Here is a 10792-nt window from a genome sequence, read left to right as displayed (position 1 = left end):
CCTGTTTTCTTCCAAACAATTCCTGGTATGTGGCTCTATTTCGCCGATGATTTGTTTTTGTGAAAGTGTGAGCGAAAAACCGAGAGCAGTATGATGACGAAGGGAATGTGTGGAGGAGGGAAAGTGTTGTCAAAGAGAAATGTCGGGCAAAGTGTTGATGGGCTTATACATGTTTGTAAATCGCTATTCAGTCGTTCTTCCCTCTGACCACGAGAACCTCTCAAGCATAAAACAAGATATTTAAGATATGTCATGTCAATATAATAATAACAATTACATGCCATTTAGCAGAAGCTTTTATCTAAAAGCGACTCGGTCATGCATGCATACATTTTACGAAAGGGCACCATGGGATCGAACCCACAATCCTGGCGTTGCAAGTGCCATGCTCTACCGAGTCCATGACGGTAAAGTGTTGCGAATTGCTAGAAATATGTGGCTATGCCTTCACGAAGACGTACAGTACGTACTTGTGTGTTCTCCCAACCTCTTCACTTGGCACGCCCATTCTACGATAGAGTGCCAGAACATTTTGATCTGTCTTTTAATGCAGACTTGAATGCTAAATGCCTCCAGACTCCGTGTTACATCAGGGATAAGTTTTTAACCTATTGTTACCTTGAGATGAAGGCCAAATGGTCCTTGATGGCTGTGCATCTCACTTGCCAGGACAACAGACCAATCAGGGCCTTGTATCTACTTCGAGTTGAAGCCAGGTGAAATCTGTGTGGTATTCCTCGTGGTAGCCAAGTCGATGTGTGTGGTAAACTTTACAGGCAATTAACTGTATTTATGAGATTAGAGGAATGGAGGAGAGGTGTTCTCTCAAGCCAGCAGCTATTCACCTCCGAGGAAGGACTCTTCAGTTTGATGTCAAACCTGAGGGAAGTTGAGCTGTTTTAAGGTCATTTCAGTTGTGGTGAAACTGAACAACTTGGACTTTTGGCAGAAAGACCCTGTGTGTTATTGCGAGATACAATCGTCAGTGTAGAGGAATGTTTTGGTGGCGATTCAAATATGTAATTAACCGTTAGGTAAACAACGTTGTGCGTAGAGCCTCAGAAAAAAAGTTGAAGACATGCACATTTTTACTACAGTCAGTATTTCATTCTTATGGTTTCACTGGTAATGTGGAAACTGTGGTAATACTTTTCATGTAACAACATGATGAGGTGAAATTAGGCCTATGAAACTCTGGCACCCTCTACCCATAATGCTTCTCCTCCTCCTCCTCTCTTGACGTCTTCTCCCAAACACATGTCAGTTGCACCACTTCGACATAAACAAGGAAACACTGGAGCGAGGCATGAGAGGGGTAGACACTGTCATTTGCCAGCTATGATTACAAGCCACGTCGAGCTATTGAGCTATTTCGTTTGAGCCAATGAAAACAGAGATACCTGGGAGTTTACCTGGGAGGCGTGAGAAGCAACTACTCTCTAATTACCATCAGAGAAATGTCCATGGTGATCCTGCCTCAGGGAACAGATGTGTAATAGATAATGGTGCAGACATAATGGATGATTCACATAATGGATGATTCGTTGCAGGCAAGACAACAAAGTTGACACGGTGGCGCGGTCATGAGGCAACATACATTGCGCAACTCGAAGATGATTTTTTTTGTCTGCCTCATATGAATCATCAATGTTTACTGTTCAAAGGTAGTGCCTCTGGTTTGAACGTGACTATCGCTCTGTATGGATATGACAATGTTAGGTAACTGAAGTCGTCTAAGGGCTGGCTTTTATTTCCCTACACCTGGAGGGATGAAGCTTCGTCTGACACTTTTAATTGGCTGAATCATTTTGTGGTTTGAGCTGTCAGGGCACACTGAAACCAGATGAGTCTCCCCAGGCCAGAGGCTCGTAGTGGGTGATTCACCATGGCTGTGGAGGTAGGGAGAGGATCCAACAGCAGGGAGAAAGACGAGAGGCTTTTAGAGGTGTGCTGACAAAGATATTATGAACAGAGAGACAATGAGGACGTGTATTGTAACAAACTATTCTCTCTCTGTCTCTTTCTGTCTCCCTCTCGGTCTGTCTGTCTGTCTGGCTCTCTCTCTCTCTCTCTCTCTCTCTCTCTCTCTCTCTCTCTCTCTCTCTCTCTCTCTCTCTCTCTCTCTCTCTCTCTCTCTCTCTCTCGCTCTCTCAGACACTCATGAAGTATACACATTCCAGACTAATGACACAACCTAGTAGACTACAGAGATATTACAGAAATAGCCCCCCAGACACATAATCATAAGCAGTATTATAAACAGCCACTCAGACACACACACACATCCTAACCAACTCGTACCCTACGATATCCACAGTGAGAACAGGAGCTGTGCTTATGCAGCAAATGCCACTTGACACACAGACAGAGAGACAGAAACATACACACACAGAGCTATAGCCGCGGGAAGTAGAGGTGCTGTAGCTTCCCCTGAAACATCGGGGGTAAAATTGTACACAATTATAAGAGAGAAACACAGACACACACAGTAGTGCCAGGACAGAGGGTGACAACACAGTTAGGGAATGTCTGCCACATAGGGGGGCTTAAATCGAGGGCCCGCCTCCTGTTAGGTTGAGCCTGCTGTATTCAATTAGTCTGTATTCACCACATCATGAAAATAAATGTCCCTTTTCCTGACCTCCTCTCGGTCTCCTAGCCCAATCTCTATCATGATGTAGTTCGTCACACATGTTGTCCTCTGTGGTAGACCATGGCACTTGCAATGCCACGATCGTGGGTTTGATCCCCGCTGTGGGCCACCCAACCGAATAATGTTTGCATGCATGCAACTTTGGATAGAAGTGTCTGCTACATGGTATATTATATAATACTTCTCCTTTAGGGGCTCTCCTATTGTCTGATGGGTTATTGCTGTCTCAGCGATTAGCAACCACAACAGCAGACCGTCTTGATCTCCCGGACTCCAACATCTGTCACGAGTTTCTGTCTCTCTGTCGGTCTCCCTTTCTCTCTCTCTCTGTTTCTTCATCCCAATGCTCCCATATCTAGTGAGATGGAGACAGGATCCCTGCATAGTGAGAGTAGTAATCAGAGCATTGGTTTCTTATTCGTCCTCGTATGACATCAGAGGGTGATGTCATCTGCCGAACTAGACACACAGTTCGAATTGTCTACCATAGCCCTCTCTTGTCCCCAAAGAGACCCTACAAAGTACACCGCTTAATGTTCATTTTAAGCATACAGTGTGTGTGTGCCATCGGCAGGAAGGTGTGTGTGGGCGTCAAAAGTTGCATGTACTGTATAACTAATGATGCAGTACTTCTGATGTACTTTCCTATAGAGTTTCTATATGTTGGAACTGAAAGACAAAGGACAGAGATGATGTGCAAACTAGTTTGGAGACACATTTAAGCCATCTTGATAAACTATTCTGCCAGTCGCTATCTTGCATCTCTCTGTCTTTTGCTTATTCTCTCAATCTTTCTCCCCCCTCTCTCAAAACTGTTCACTCCTTCTCAATCACTCTCCCCCAATTCCTTCCCTTCTTCCCTCTCTCCCTTCCTCTCTACAGTCTCACGCTAGAGAGGACGTGACAGTGTGAGAGGAGTGGAGGCTGTTTATCTCTTCCCCCTAACCTTGCCCAGATTCATCCTTTCCTTTTGCTGACTGCAGCAGACCACTGTCCCCCCCCCCCCCCTCCCCTCCAGTGTGTCAGTGTAGTGTGTCGAGGCCCCATTGCTAATGTGTAGATTTATCCTCCATGAGGTTTGGATCCCGTGCGGGATGATCCCCTATGGCTCACCTCAACTCCAACATTTTCAGACACTGTTTAAGAGTGTGAGGGTCTTGAGGTTGTGGAGAGAGGGGGGTTTAAGGATAGGGGGGATGCAAACAATGTAACCGCCGCCAGCTGTGGCAATAGAACATAATTGGCAAAGCATTTCCTATACCTCTGTTGTCATAGCAACGGGTGAAAGGGAGGGCAAAGGGGTGATTTTGCTGACCTTAGGGGTCCTTGGCAACACACTGCTGGACGGTAAGCGTCGTCTTCTAGGCGCAAGATGCACGGGGCAGGAAGTTTGGGGACTGTTTTCTAGGCCAAAGGCTACAACCATTTCCTGTTGTTGGTCTGGTCACTGCCTTCTCAGGCCTGGGGTCGATGCGCCCTGTGTTGGTTACCCTGCTCACTGTCAAAATACAATGTTATCACTCCAGTATGAGCCACACAAAAGCTGAAACTGTTTGGGAAAACCCATGTGTACATTACACTCTTAGAAATGTGCAAGTTGGGACCAAATACGATTCTTGAGAGCGATGCCATAGGGAACCATTTTAGGGTCTCTGAAGAACCATACATGTGATGGTTCTTTGAAGAACTGTTACGTATACTCCCTCCCCGGCGCTCTAGGTCACTAGGCTGCTCATGATGGCGCACACCTGTCACCATCGTTACACGCACCTGCGTGTCATCAGACTCCCCTGGACTCCATCAGCTCCTTGATTACCTTCCCTATGAATGTCACTCCTTTTGGTTCCTTCCCCAGGCGTTGTTGTTTCTGTGTCAGTTTCATGTCGGTGCGCTGTTCGTGTTTCTTGTCTGGTTCATGTTTGTTTATTTATTAATTAAACGTATTCTCTCCTTGAACTAGCTTCCCAACTCTCAGCGTACATCATTACAAAAACCTGACAAAAATCCAGAACGAGAAATGTTTATGCTCTTCAGGACCAGAATTGAATAGGTGGTTTTTAACCTTATTTGCATACATCCCAGGGTGCATTTCGAGTGAATTTTCGAGTTAACAGTTCCAACTATGACTGTGTTTGCTAGTCTAAGGTGGAAACAGGGGACCAAGGCGCAGCGTGGTGACCGTACATACTTCTTTATTATAAGATGTCGCCAACAAAACAATAAACATCAAAACGAACACGTGACGCCAACGTAGTGCTCACAGGCAACTATACATGGACAACTACCCACAAATACAGGTGGGAAAAGGGCTACCTAAGTATGGTTCTCAATCAGAGACAACGATAGACAGCTGCCTCTGATTGAGAACCATACCCGGCCAAACACACAGAAATACAAATCATAGAAAAAGGGACATAGAATGCCCACCCAAATCACACCCTGACCAAACCAAAATAGAGACATAATAAAGCTCTCTACGGTCAGGGCGTGACAGTGACAGAGACATGGTTGTTGCATTCATTGATTTTCAGTCCTGTGGCTTTCATCAAGTGAGATCCTAAGTGAATGAGGGTGTCATCAAAATGTATTTATTAAGACAATACAATACAATACAATACACACTACAGGACAATACAATCCATACTTAAAAAGGCCTTTTTTTGAGTGCCTGGTTTTAGCCTAACACAGTGGACTGAAACTCATAGTTTACAGGCCACACCAGGCCTGCAAGACACATTCTGTAGGCTCGCAAAGTGATGTGTAATTCCTATTCAGCCAAAGTGGGGATATCCAGCATTTTGAATGTTTATTCCACAGCAACCTGCATTCAGAATGACTGCCAGGGTCGGGAAGACTAAGATATGAGACTGCCTTAAACATCTAAACTGGAACAACCATTTCTGTAACAGGTGCAATAAGTCCAAGTAACAGATTGGAATAGTTTAGAAAAATGTATAAGATGAATTAGTCCATCAATGTAAAAAAAACATATATCTTGAAACAAACAATTGTAAAAATCAACCTGCAATAGCACGTGCTGGGAAATATGATAATGATGGGCAAGGTTTTGGTTCAACTCTGGTTATTAACACCGACACTGAGCTTCTTTTACTTCACTGCATTTTGAATCATCAGAATGATGTGGCAGTTGACACTTTGCTTCTTGAAAGTCCAACATCTTGAAAACTTGACTACTGGCATGCAAGACATACATTTTGGGACTGTATTAACAGTGAAATACGTACCAACGTGTTGCTTTTGAAAGGAGTTTTCCTTATGAAGGAACCTTATGAGCTGAGGAAGAACCATTTAAGAATGTTTCTTTTTTTCTGTGTAGGGAAACGGGATGATAATGGTAAAAATGCTTCCAAGACCCAGAGTTCTCTCTGAATGAGATCATTACTGATTGTTCTTATCTGCTCTCGAGATTCTAATGTAAAACACGACACTAATCATTTTATGTGCTTGGAAAGCTAGTTTTTGAAGGAACGTTGTCCTAGTTATTTTTTTCCCCAGAGCATTCATTGCATTAGAAGATAATCAGCTTTTCAACTTCCATCTTGAGGAAGAAGTTGCTCATAGGGAAAGGAATTTGGACACCAGTGATGTTAAGTAACAAGAACGGCTACAGCTGGATTGTTGCGTCACTTGTTCTTGAAATGGCAAACGGCAGAGTACCAAATTACATAGCCGCTTCTACTGACACTGTTCCCCATACTTCTGCCTAACTACAGCCTCTGTTAGAGGCCTGTAATATTCTCACCTGAAACAGGCCTAGAACTAGTGACTAGCAGCTGTGTGTGTTCCCTAGCATGTGCTCTGACTCATCCAGTGTCTCACTGGATCACGTGACTCATCCAGGTGACCTACGCAATCCTGCTCCCTCCTCAGGGATGTTCAGCTGCCATTTTAAAATCCAAAAACCCTTCCAGCAGCTCACTCACTCACCTTATCAGTCCAGCCAATCTGTCACAGCTCGGCTGTTGCTACAAGTCTGGTGTGACGACTGGTTGCCCACGGCAGGTGTCTGACAGGGTGATTAGTCAAAGGGCCAATCCCTGGCTTCCCAGGGTGAGAGGTGACCTGTACTGGGAAGCAGGTGTGTCTGTGTAAATCACTGGGTACAGTAGTCACCTGAGGGCTGTCACTCATCATAGTGGGGATGGAGCCCTGGGCAGTTAAACAGCTATGGGCCAATGCCAATGGCCAGACAAGGGTAATTAAGAGTAACATGAGCCTGCGTTCCTCGTCCATTTGCGGTCTCCTCTCCTCTGAGCCGGACAGTGCTAGCTGCTAGCAGTAACGAGGCTCATAGGTCCAGGCAGGGGCCAGAAATCACCTCAGCGTATATGTAGGTCACCGGCATGCGTGTGGCTTTGGCTGGGATCCGGCCTAATCTAAGGGCTTTTGCTCCAGTCAACCACTTTCATCTGTGGTGGAGATGGAGCGTGTGTTTGTAGCCCTCCACTCTGTGGCTGGTGGTTTAGGTTTAGCAAGGCTGGCTGGCTGCAGAGACGCTGGCTGTAGTCCTGTGATATTTCAACCAAGTGGAATTAATGATATTCTAACTCTGGGGGCCAGAGATTCCTCTCTTTAATCACCATTGCTGCTGTTCCTTTAGATCTCGCTCTGTACTTTGAGGTGCATATTAAAAAGCTATATCTAAGACCATATGGACCTGTTAGAGTAGTATTGTTGCATGGTGAAATATTTAGCCTTTCCTCTCCTTCAACGCCTGTCCTGTACAATTCTCCTACCCTCTTTCCTCCTTGATAAACGATTCAGCAGCTTCAGCGCGAGCAGGCCAGTCGTTGAAACAATGAAAAACCATCTTAATGACTTCTGTTTGGCTTCCCTCCCCTGGCCTAGAATGGGACGCAGGATTCTCTGGAAAGTTTGACTGTTGGGTTTGAAAGGCTCTGCATGGCTAAAACGCCAGTCGCCCATCGAGGCATCTGCAGACCCCCTCTGGCTCAGCTTCCTGCTCTCTTTCTGTTTCGGCCCAAGATGCACTGGAGTGGAGCATCATGGGATGGCATTTTGTTCAGCTGTATCTGAACTCCAGAACGTTCTGTAGAATCACTTAGAGTTTTTAGCTGTCTGCTGCAAATTCCGTCTGGTCGTCAGAGTCAGACTGGGTCAGATGCGTCAATGTGACCTGCTGGCCCTTCAACAGTAATGATATGGGAAACGGTTCCACATGGCTGTAGTGTGTGATTATTATCAATGGAAAAAGTAGATGATTGTTGATATTGCAATAGTAAATCAAAGATGGGATTTGATGACATAACAGATCAAGGGAGCATAGAATATGGCCATCGTGTGGAGCTAAAGTAGTCAGCATCATTTATTGACAAAGCACGGTGACGCTTTGACATTCCATGACCCCCCCCCCAGCATGGGTATCCACTCCACTGTGTTTGCCGGCTCCTGGTTTGAAGAGACAACGTGACTCAAGAATTTCTCACTCTGGCGCCAAAGACTCACGTGAACGGCGCCAACACGACATTTGTGTTTATCTTCCCAGAACAAGCCTTGTGCCCCCGCAGACAGGAAGACACCTGGTCAGTCCGCTCCTTTTCAAAGCAGGGATGGTGTTTGTTTGTGTCAGGGTCAGATGTGCCTTTGGAATGTCTCATGCTTCCCCTCTCCTGCCTTTTCTCCCCACATTCTCGTTATGCGCTTCGCGGGTCTCTGGGCATCGCATGTGTTTGTGTTCAGTTGGGAGTGACTGAATGTGCATGTTGGGCTTGAGCGTCTAAGCACATACAGTGTTCACTACGACACGAGTGTGCACTTTTGTTTGACAACAGCCTACTAAAGTGCAAATATGGACCTAAACAAGGTGGGTCTTTAGTATCATAGTGTTTCAATGAGCGTGGAGTTCTGTGCATGTGCAGACACAACAACAGTGGCTTGGCTCTGGATATCAAACAACTTATGTCTCAGAATGCGTGGTTTCTGTTACCCTTGAGCAAGATCCTTCATCAGCTCTACTAGAGCAGACCAGGTGTGGGAATGAATATTTGTAATACAATACAAATGTGGGTTGTGCTGCTAAACTGCACGATATTGATTGGAATAAATCATGGCAATTTGGGAATATGAGGCAATTTAGTCTATGGGGCAATTTCAGATGTGTACAAACTCTCATGTAGAATGAAAAGCTCATATGATAAACAATTCATTTTTATCAGATTTTTTTTTTTTTACATAGCTGTTTATTGGTCACTACCTTATTATATAGGAGTAAAGACAAGTACATTAAAATGACAGAGTACTGTAAGTCAATACAAAACAGTGACTGCTGTTAGTACTGTGCAAGTACGGGTAGGCTATAAGAACAACTTAATGTTAAGTGTTCCTATAATGACAGTAGTCAAATGAATTCAAAGGAATAAATTATACTGTTTTTATAGGCCAAGCCAACACTATACTTTTTTATTGTATCCATATCATGTTGACTAGGTGAACATGGTTTCCTGACGTGTCCAAGACAACCTTCTGTGTTGTTGGTAATTAAATACCTGTGCAGATGCCGGAGTACATGAGTTGACTGTGGGAGCCCCAGGCTATGAGTGAGGACTCACATCATTTCACCTAGTTTATGTTGCTATGTCTGAACCGTGACTGACTCACATCATATTAGGAGGATTAATATATATAAATTATTAATTATTTTAAATAAAATGTTTATATAATAAGATTAATATATAAATAAATCACAAAATATATATATATATATTTTGTGATTTTTTAAATTTTACATACTGTATATTAAGTAGACACTTAAATAATCTGAAGCATAATCTTTCAGTTTAAAATGTAGATTTAGTGTTTATTATGTAAAGCATATGGATTTCACTCTTTTCAAAATGTTTTTGCCTTGTCTCACAACTAGACTTTTAATATTCTGTTAAATATTACATTTAGCAAAATTCTGATAATTTGAAAATATGTAATGCACCTGTTTACAAAAAATACCATATAGATATTTGATGTGCATAAAGCTGTTTGTTACTTTCTTTAAAAAAAATACTGTCGTCTCACAGTATTGTGTCATGACCATCACTCTGAACAAAATGATTAATTCACACACAAACTGGTAAGTGACTGAGGAGAACAAGGACATAACAAGGAGAGTGTATGATATTATATTTCCACGTATCAAATGACAGCGGATCATATTAACCAAGTAAACCTTACTACCTGGCAGTCAAATCCCCAAAGGGTGCAAATTGTCATTACAAACACTCATTACTAAAACAGAATGTGTCTGTAATGACGATTTCCAGGTTATTGCCATCAGAAAGTAGCAACTTTTTGTATAACGTTTGTATAAAATGGGTATACCCCTGCTCAATACTGCGTATCAAATGATACAGTATTTTACTGTCTTTATAGCAATCAGTGATATTGTAGATATCCATTTTCACCCACTAATGCAATTTAACATTACCCTGTTATTACTGCCACACAGTCATTACCACCCAGGGCCGCCAGGGGGCCCCATCCCCAAAAATGTAATAAAATACACTGCACTTTAATAACAAATGGGCCTCACAATGGGCCTCCGGATATCGTCATGGTATTTCTGTGCATTCAAATTGCCATCGATAAAATGTAAAAGTGTTCGTTGTCCGTAGCTTATGCCTGCCCATACCGTAACCCCACCGCCACCATGGGGCAGTCTGTTCACAACGTTGACATCAGCAAACCACTCGCCCACACGATGACGTATACATGGTCTGCGGTTGTGAGGCCGGGTTGGACGTACTACCAAATTCTCTAAAACTGCTTACAGTAGAGAAATAAACATTAAATGATCTGGTAACACCTCTGGTGGACATTCCTGCAGTCAGCATGCCAATTGCACACTCCCCCAAACCTTGAGACATCTGTGACATCTGTGGCACTGCAAATTTTAGAGTGGTATTTTATTGTCCCAATCACAAGGTGCACCTGTGTAATGATCATGCTGTTTAATCAACTTCTTGATATGCCACACCTGTCAGGTGGATGGATTATCTTGGCAAAGCAGAAATCCCCACTAAAAGGGATGTAAACAAATTTGAGCACAAAATTTGAGAGAAAAGCTTTTTGTGCTTATGGAACATTTCTGGGATCTTTTATTTCAGA

Source organism: Oncorhynchus gorbuscha, linkage group LG19 (genome assembly GCF_021184085.1).
Source record: "Oncorhynchus gorbuscha isolate QuinsamMale2020 ecotype Even-year linkage group LG19, OgorEven_v1.0, whole genome shotgun sequence".
In the NCBI taxonomy this organism is placed as follows: Eukaryota; Metazoa; Chordata; class Actinopteri; order Salmoniformes; family Salmonidae; genus Oncorhynchus; species Oncorhynchus gorbuscha.
The sequence above is the reverse complement of the archived record's forward strand: the minus strand, read 5'-3'. Positions refer to the sequence as shown.